Source organism: Chrysochloris asiatica, unplaced genomic scaffold, assembly GCF_000296735.1.
Source record: "Chrysochloris asiatica unplaced genomic scaffold, ChrAsi1.0 scaffold00105, whole genome shotgun sequence".
Taxonomy (NCBI): Eukaryota; Metazoa; Chordata; class Mammalia; order Afrosoricida; family Chrysochloridae; genus Chrysochloris; species Chrysochloris asiatica.
The window spans coordinates 9722261-9732289 of NW_006408623.1; positions in this window are offsets into that span (position 1 = coordinate 9722261).

The following is a 10029-nucleotide window of genomic DNA, read 5'->3' on the forward strand; positions in this document are numbered from 1 at the left end:
GACGTATTGCATTAGGCAAATCTGCTGCACAGAAACTTTTTAAAGTATTGAAGAGCAAAGATGTCAGCTTGAGGACTAAGGTGCACCTGACCCAAGCCATGGTATTTTCAATAACTTTATATGCATGTGAAAGTTGGACAGTGAATAAGGAAGACCTTAGAAGAATTGATACATCTGAGTTATGGTGTTGGAGGAGAAAATTGAAAGTGCCATGGGCTGCCAAAGGAACCAATAGATCTGTGTTGGAAGAAGTACAGCCAGAGTGTCCTTGGAGGCCAGGATGGCCAGACTTTGTCTCTCATACTTTGGACATATTGTCTGGAGGGACCAGTCACTGAAAAAGGATATCATGTTTGGTAAGGTGGAAGACCCCCAGCAAGACGGATTGGCAAAGTGGCAGCATCAATGGGCTCAAGTGTGGCAATAATTGTGAGGCTGGCCCAGGACCAGGCAGCATTTTGTTCTGGTGTGCATAATAGAATCTCTATGAGTCAGTAGTGACTTGATGACACCTAACGACAACAATTCCTATAAAGGTTTACAGTCTTGAAACTCAGTGGGCCAGTTCAACTTATAGCAGTGGGCTGGGTTTTGTTACATTCTGTATGGGGTCTAAGAAAATCTGTGCTTCCAGATGACCAGTGGTGGCATTGCACAGATGGAAAATGTGATGAATGTCACTGAGTTCTACACTTAAAATGATTCAATTTAAACCATTCATGAAAAACCTTCTCACTCTGTCCCAAGAAAAAAGGCAACGTGTGGTGGTAGGCATCAAGGCCAGGTCCAGGGTGACCTTGTCCAGCTTCCTGCAAACAGGTTCACCTGTGACAAGGTCAGATGATCAGGGACAAGTCAGCCCATCATGAAAAGTACCTTCAAAAGGAGGCACCCATCTGACTGAATTGTCCCAACCTTTTTCCTGGGCCACCCTACTCAGCAGTCTCTGGAGCTTCACAGTTCCTGGATTGGATTCTGTGAAGTATGCGTTGGAATACCAATCCCTAGACCTGTGGGTAAAGCCCTGGCTAGCACCAACAGTTAAGTCCTAGACTACTAGCTGAAAGGTAGTTCAAACCCACGCAGGCGCACCTGGGAAGGTGCCTGGTAATCTGCTCTTAGAAATCCTAAGGAGTATACTTCTGCTCTGCTCACGTCTACCTCAGCAACAGTGGAAGGAATGGAATCACTTACCACACTGTAACTCATGGGCCAGTCAGCTGAGATTTCCCCAGTGTTGAGTAGGTTCTAAACCTGGTCACTCTGGGCAATGTAAACAGCAGCAGAGACACAGTGTTAGGCACATAGTGGGGCAGGCAGATGCCATGTGAGGTGGGACCCAGGAAGCCTGGGATCCTAGCAAGGAGGAATTGGCATGGCTGACACCCTGACTCGGACTCTGAGCCTCCTGCTCTTGAAAGCCTCCCACTTGTGGCATTTTGGTTGCAACAGTCCTAGAAAATGGAGACAGAGATTTAACCTTTTCCAGGGAGAACATCTCTCCTGAGTGGGTGGGTGAGTGGCTGCCATTACCCTCACTTCCTTCTGGGCCTGCGCTGCTCACCAGTGCCTCAGAGGGTCAGGCAAGACTCTCCCCACACAGGGCAGAGGGGCCTGGGGCTGCCGCAGACTGCTCCACGTCACTTTCCCTTCAGCCCACCAATACCATCTTGAAGCTAAAATGAAACTTCAAAAGCTGCCCATGGCCAGTAAAGGACAAGGACCATGTGGGGAGGAGAGATTTGGGGTTCAGAATCCTCCACATCTTTGCTTCTGAGGCCGTTCTATTTGAGGCCCCTGCATCCTCTGGGTTGGTCTGCTGTCTTCAATCCTCTTTTCAAAACGGCTTATTATCTTCACAGCTCCTTTGTTCGTCTTTGAAGCTATGAGGCTCAGCAGGCCTGCTGCAAACGGATCTTTTCGGGTCTTGGTCTGGCTCCTTGTTTTCTCCAGTAGCTGCATTCCCTGGCTGCTGGTCCCTTCCAATGGTACAATGGTACCACTCCCACCTTTGCCTCAATTGTCACATATCCTTCTCCGATCTGACCCTCCTGAATTAAAATAATTTTCAGACATCCACAACCTCAAAAATATTGACCTCCCATGTAGTCTCTTGTGGATTCCTGGTGTGACGCTGTGGGTTAATGCACCAGACTGCAAAGCCATTTGAACTGCAAGGTCGGCGGTTCAAGCTCACCAGCTGCTCCTTAGAAACCCTATACAGGGTCACTATGGGTTGGAGCTGACTCAACGGTGATTCACAACAACAACAAATGTAATCTCTTGTGGGAGACTACGGAAGGATACACACCACCGAAACAAACATGTAGGCAGGCATGGGGTGCAGGAAACAAGAACCTGCACCCCAAGGGAAGCAAAGAGAATGTCCAGGATATGGGGAGGGAAGAAGGCAGGATCCCAAGCGGGCTACAGGCACACACCAGTCAGGGTAGACCAAGCACATGTACACCAAGGTGTGAGAATGGCTGTCAGTCAAAACAGAAGTGTACATCAAGAAGACAGCCCAGAGAAGCATGAAGGAAATGCCCAGAACAGCAACCAAGGGGACTGCCGTGGAAAATCTGGGCAGGCTGCCCAGAGAGAAGATGATGGGAGGGATACGGCCACAGAGAGCCGGGCAGCTATTGAAGTGGACAGATGCCCCGCAGTGGCCGATCTGACCTGGTGCAGCGTATGGGAAAAATACCCAGGAGGCTCAAAGAAAACCGAACAACTGAAAAATCAACTCTTCTTTTCAGTAAGGACAAAAATGAGAAAGGAAACAAACACAGAAGTCAGAAAGAAGTGTGAGTGTGGCCATCCTTCCTCACCAGAGGGCCTCCTGCCCTGGGCTCTGTCCTTGAAGGGGCGCTGAACTTCACAACCAGCTGCCAATTCCTTTTGGTTTCATAACAACTCTTTGAAAGGTTAGTAACTGATGGAGTGTATTCAAGAGAGACACACCCATGGTCAGAGCATTTCCTGCCAAAGAGTGCAGGGCGCAGGCAGGTAGGACTGCCCACTCAGACCACCCGGGGCCAGGAGAAGTGTGTCCTTTCCTCCTTCCTGCCATGGGGGTGGTGTGGTCTTAAAAAAGGCTTTAAACTTCTGGGAGTCACATGGTATGTTTACTTGGTGAAGAATTCACTGAGCTGTACATTTTCCAATAAAAGTTACTCTACACAAATTCTCAGAAGGTAATGTAATATGGATTAATTTTGTCCTTCAGCTAAAATAGGATTTCTTAAGAGATAAAAGCACTAACTATAAAAACAAATATTGATACATCAAAAAAAAAAAAAAGAGGGAATAGAAGCAAATACTGTTAACCGATGATGCACGGAGGGGATTGTAATCATTGCAATGAAACAAAATACAATAGGTTGAGTGTAAAACCTATGTTTTCCCATGTAAACTATCACCCGATTCACAATAAAAAATTAAAAAGAGAGAGAGAAAGCAAAAGAACAAAACCAAAAATATTTAAATTCACTAGTTAAAAGGACTCCTGCTTATCAAAAACACAATAAAGAAAATTGAACTATGACCTACAGCATGAAAGAAGAGATGGATAATTCTCAGATTCAACATGGGCTAGTATCCAGAATAAGTATAAAAGATTCCTGTAATTCAGTAAGAAAAATGAGAAAATAGCAGATACATTTAAATAAGAAAGCAAAAGATATGACCCACTGGAGCCAAAACAAATGCCCAATAAAAATATAAAAAGGTATTTTACCAGCAACCAGGGAAATACAAACACATCCCCAATGAGAGACCATTTTCACTCAGCTGGCAAAAACAAAGCCATCTGACAATGCCAAGCGTTGGGAAAGACTTGACTCACACACTGTCCATGAGTCCAGCCAGGTATGCCCATCAGAACCTTGGACCAAGGAACCCGGTCCATATGGGCCTTGAAAGCATGCTGGTGCGCACTGGGTCTCCACTCAGACACTAGCCAGCAAGGGTCAGCTCTGCTTGGTGTTGCCCCAACACAGCCAGGTCCCTTTTCCCGACGCACAAAACTCTCCTGACTGGTGTGTACCTGTAGCCCGGTTGGGATCCTGCCTTCTTCCCTCCCCATATCCTGGACGTTCTCTTTGCTTCCCTTGGAGTGCAGGTTCTTGTTTCCTGCACCCCATGCCTGCCTACATGTTTGTTTCGGTGGTGTGTATCCTTCCGTAGGCTCCCACAGGAGACTACATTTGTTGTTGTTGTGAATCGCCGTTGAGTCAATTTCGACCCATAGTGACCCTGTATAAGGTTTCTGAGAAGCAGCTGGTGAGCTTGAACCACCAACCTTGCAGTTCAAATGGCTTTACAGTCTGGCGCATTAACCCACAGCACCACACCAGGAATCCACAAGAGACTACATGGGAGGTCAGTATTTTTGAGGTTGTGGATATCTGAAAATTATTTTAATTCAGGAGGGTCAGATCAGAGAAGGATATGTGACAACTGAGACAAAGGTGGGAGTGTTGGTGGAAGGGACCACCAGCCAGGGAATGCAGCTACTGGACAAAGCAATGGAGAATTCTCTCCTGAGTCCACAGAAGAAAGTTAAGTCCTGCCTGCACCTTCATTTTAACACTGTTGGTGGTGGTGGTGGTGGTAAGTACCGTGCAGTTGATTCCGACTCATAGTGACCCTGCATAGGGTTTCTGAGGCTGTAGATCTTTACGGGAGCAGAAAGCCTCATCTTTCTCCTGTGGAGCCGCTGGTAGTTTCGACCTTCAGGTTAGCAGCCCGATTCGCAACCACCATGCTACCAAAGCTTCTTTCATTTTAACGCTAGGAGACTCATTTTGGAATTTCTACCCTCCAAGGTATAAAGTAATAAATGTGTGTTGTTGTACACCAGTAAATCGACTACATCTGTGTGAAGAGACGATGTAGAAGCCCAAACAAGACCAGGGGCAGGCAGGCTGTGGAACAGACCATCAGTTGCTCAGATGCATGTTCAGGCTGAAGCTGAAGAACATTCAAACAAATCCACAAGAGCCAAAATATGACTTTGAGTAAGTATATCCCACCTGAGTTTATCTCACCATCTCAAAAGCAGGTTCCATGAATTAGACACTAACTACCACAGTCCAGAGGAGTTGTGGGGTGATATCAGGAGCATTACACATGAAGAAGGCAAAAGGTCATTAAAAAGACAGGAAAGAAAGAGAAGACCAAAGGAGATATGAAAACAGATTCTGAAACTTGCTCTTGAACATGGAGAAGCTAAAGGAACTGGAAGGAATGATGAAGTAGAAAATCTGGACAGAAAATTTCCAAGGGCAGCTGGAGAAGACAAAAGTATTATCATGAAATGTGCTAAGACCCGGGGTTAGAAAAACAAAAAGAAAGCACCTGATCGGCATGTCTCAAGCCGAAAGAACTAAAGAAAATCTTTAAGCCTCAGTTTCCAATACGTGGTACTATAGGATAAGCACTGGACCACGAGGTCGCCAGTTAAAACTCACCAGCTGCTCCTTGGAAACAGAACCAACTCGATGGCACTTAACAACAACAACACGGCAAAGTGGGAACGCGATGGATCCATACAATAAGCACTGGACTGTGAACCACAAGATCCGTGGTGTGAGCCTGCCAGGCACTCTAAGGGAGAAAAGCAGGCTGTCTGCTCCCTCCAAGATTTAAAGCCTTGGAAACTCTACTGAGTCAGAACTGACTTGAGAGCACTTCACAATCACAGAAGGGCAAAGGGTTACATGAAGCAGAAGCATCAAAAGGAGATAGAAGGAATACCAAAACGAACTGACAAGCGTTCAACTATTTCAAAAGATACAACAGGATCAAGAACTGATATTGAGGGATGAAGTCCAAGCTGCACTGAAGGCATTGGGAAACAAACAAACAACCACACAAGGCTCCAGGAATTGATGGAATACAAATTGAAATGTTTCAACAAACTGATGCAGCACAGGAGGCGCTCTCTGGTCTAGCCCAAGAAATTTGGAAGATAGCTACCTGCCCAACAGTAGGAAGAGATCCATATTTATACTCATTCCAAAGAAAGATGATCAACAGAATGCAGAAGGCATTGAACAGTATCATTAATATCACATGCAAGGAAGATTTTGCTGAAGATAATTCAAAAATGGCTGCAGCTGTGCTGTGTGGATTAGAAGAAACTATGGATCTCATGTTGAAGAATGGATATGCCAGAACCTATACATTCAACGGCACTTAACAACAACAACAACAACAACAATACATAGGCCAAGAGGCAGGTATTAGACTAGAACAAGGGGACACTGAGTGGTTTAAAATCAGGAAAGCTGTGTACCAGGGTTGCATCTTTTTACCCTACTTATTCAATCTGTATGCTGAGCAAATAATCCATGAAGCTGGATGATATGAAGAAAACCATGGCATCAGGATCGGAGGAAGAGTCATTAACAACCTTAGATATGCAGATGACACAACCTTGCTTGCTACAAGTTAAGAGAACTTGAAATACTGATGAAGTTCAAAGACTACAGCATTCAGTCTAGACTGCACTTCGATGTAAAGAAAATTAAAATCCTCACAATTTGACCAATAAATAACATTATGATAAAGGGAGAAAAGATCAGAGTTGCCAAAGACTTCGCTTTGTTTGGATTCCACATTTAACACTCATGGAAACAGCAGTTAAGAAATCAAACAATGCATTATGTTAGGCTAATCTACTGCAAAATATCTGTTTAAACTGTTAAAGGACAAAGATGTCATTTTTTAGGACCAAGGTGCACCTGACCCAAGCCATGGTATTTTCATTCGCTTCATATGCATGTGAAAGTTGGTCAGAAAGAAGGAAGATCATAGAAGAATCAATGCATTTAAATTATGATATTGGAGAAGAATATTGAAAGTACCATGGACTGCCAAAAGAACAAACAGATCTGTGTTGGAAGGAGTGCAGTGAAGAACGTTCATAAGAAGCCAGGGTGGTTCAGACTTCATCTCTCATACTTTGGACATGCTATTAGTAGGGACCAGTCCCTGGAAAAGGACATTATGCTTGGTAAAGTGGAGTCAGCAAAAATGAGCAAGACCCCAAACAAGATGGAATGACGTGGTGGCAGCAACAAAGGCCTCAATCCTGAAACTGTGAGGTTGGTGCAGTGCCAGGCAGTGTTTTATTTTGTCATGCACGGGGTCTGTATGAATATTTGGAATAGACTCAACAGCACCTAACAACAACAACAACAACAACAGCAGCATGCCACTAAGTTTGTGGTCATTGGTTGCAAAACAATAGAGACTAAAACAAGAGAAGCTTGACTATCCCAGCCTTGAAAGCCCATCACAGGCTGGTCTGAAGCCCCATCTCACAAGGTTAATTTAATTAAGGGAGTGTTTGTTTTCTAAAAGTGTCCTGGATTGAATTATGTCCACCCAAAGTGTGTGTCTGCTTAGTGTCACCATGGTTCTCAGTGGTCTGACGGATGTGTAATGATGTATTGTGGTAGTCATGTGATCATCCCCCATGAGGTGATGGGATGTGGTAATTCACTAAGAGGATTAAGGGTGAGGTGCAGGGTGGGATATGCCACCTTTAACCCCACCAGGGCCCTGATCTGATGTGCAGGAGATTCCCAGGGATGCGGCACGCAACACCATTTATCTCACACGAGATCAAAGGAGAGACCCGTGAGCAGAGAGGGACATGTGGCATCCACTTGTGTCTGTTATAGCAGCACTGGAGAACCATGACAGAAACCTTGCCTGTTTCGATACTGTCGCCACTGTCTGTGTTAGAATGGGCTGTTTACCAGGAAGTGTTGTAATGTGGCTGTGATGTAGCAATAGAATAACAATAACAACAAAGAGCTGTTGGGCAGATGGGGACAGACACTTATGCCTTGGGTAGTTTATTGGGCTCACACATTGGTGGCAGTGGCTCCCTCCTTCTCACACTTGGAAACAGGGTACTATGCTGACTCAGGGCACAGACTCCACCCTTGGGAGTCTGCGTGGCCTCTGCTGACCTCTCGGCAAGAGGACACCTGGAAAGGCGTCCCACAAGGTCCCGCAGACACCAACACTCTCAGTGTGTTGGTGAGCTTGCAGGAAGAAAGGGGGCTCTGGAAGGGGCCAAAAGGTGAGTCATGCCTGAGAGTCTACTGTGGTCTGAAAAAGATCCAGGCAGTGTACAGGTATCACTGGAGGAGATAGACCAAGAGGGAGAATGTATTTCAACTGGAGAAAGGAAGGAAAGGAGATGAGTGCTGAACCAGACGCCAGAAAGGTGGAGAGGGACAGTGGCCAGTGAGGGAAGGGCCCACCATACTCCCTGGGGGGGTCTAATCTCATCCCACTCAAGGTTGTGGCTTTGCTGGGATACAGACGCTCCTCCCCCAAGCCTTCAGTAGGTCCTTCTTCCTGTGAATGTGCCTTCTGAGTTTCAAGAGGGGTCACCTTGGAGTATGAGATGGGGCATGGCACCGTGGAGTATGAGAGCAGGCAGAGGGGACTGTGGGGAAGCCGGTGTCCTGTCCCTGTCTTAACAGAAGCCTGGGGTGTGTGTGTGTGTGTGTGTGTGTGTGTGTGTGTGAAGGGGGTTGGGCCACTGGATGCCCCAAAGCCACAGAACTGGCACAGTGAGGGTTGCTGGGAGAATCCACAGTCTCTCGGGGTTAGAGACAATCTCACTATTTAGACTGGTGGAGAGTCCATTACAGATTCACCTCACTGCCCCCTCGGAAGGACCAGAGGATACCCTCTCCATCTTCCCCCAATCCCCAAATTTCCACCGATGTCCAAAGGCTGTGTCTCTCCACGGTCCAATTCTCTGTTGTTCCGGGATGGAGTTCCAGGGGAGATGGAAGTCATTCTTTCTTTGCAGTCTTAATTGTGTTCCAGCTGTCCCCATTTATAGTGACGGCCACAGAACACACACCAGAGCATAAATCGGAATTCACTGTTCCAGGTGTTTTGAACATTTTCACATTCACAAACTAGGGCCATTGGAATTCCTCAGGAACTTATCTCGGACGCTGATTGTCCTGGATTTCAATTTTCTATAAAGTAGATTTCAAGGTTGTTGGGTTTGGGGTGTTTTTTTTAGTGGAGAAGATGATTAATTATTGGAGAAATATCAAATGTAACCTTGTCACGGTCTCATACCAAGGTATTCAACAGAAAAATATAAGATAGAGCAAAATCGTTTCCTTTATTGGAAGAACATTTATTTTCTCTGGACAAGATGGGGTTTCAGTTTCCTCCCACAACCCCTACTACAAGGTCTACAAAAGATCACTTTAAAAAGAAGTTTCAAAGAAACCTGCAGGGGACCTAAACGGAAGGACCGACACGCTGGGTCCCAGGCAAGCCAGGTGCCTGAGGCGCAGTTCAGTTCTGAACAGCCACCAAGAGTATTCAAACCTGGGGCCAGAACCTTTATGAAGAGAGGCTGAGATAATAAAACACTACTGCTACGGTAGTGGTCTGTGAATAAACAGGGAGGGACGTGAGTCCAGCTTCTTGCTGGCGCTAAAATTACATCTATTTCCAATGGCTCGCCGCCTGTGTGCGCCCCAGGTACCTTCTGAGGCCGCTCCCGGCTCTACACAAGGTCCCTGGGCCCAGATGCTCTTCAGCCTCCTGCCTCGCCAGCCTCCCTCCACCTTGGGGTTCACTTCAGGTGGCTTCCTCAGGGAGGGCTCGTCTTCCATCGCCTGAGTCTGCAAGCCTTCTGGTCCCTCTTTCTTTCTCTCTGAGTCATCCAGAGATTGTGGATCCATGGACCACGCGCCCGTAGACCCCGGGATCTACAGCCGCAGCCACAGCCCAGCAGGCCGCCAACAGGCTGCAGCCAGCGAGGCGTCACTGTGCGCAGACGTACGATAGCCTTGCGCATAGTGTGGCACCTACGGGCCGCCGTACAGCGTCGCGTCTCCATGGCGACTGTTGGGGCTCGAGGCCTCCTCCGTTGATGGTCTCACTGCTCCGGGATTGCCGGGATGCTGCAAGTGATTACGGGGACGTCGGGACAGGGATCGGGAGTTTCAGGACAGGGATTGAGTGGGA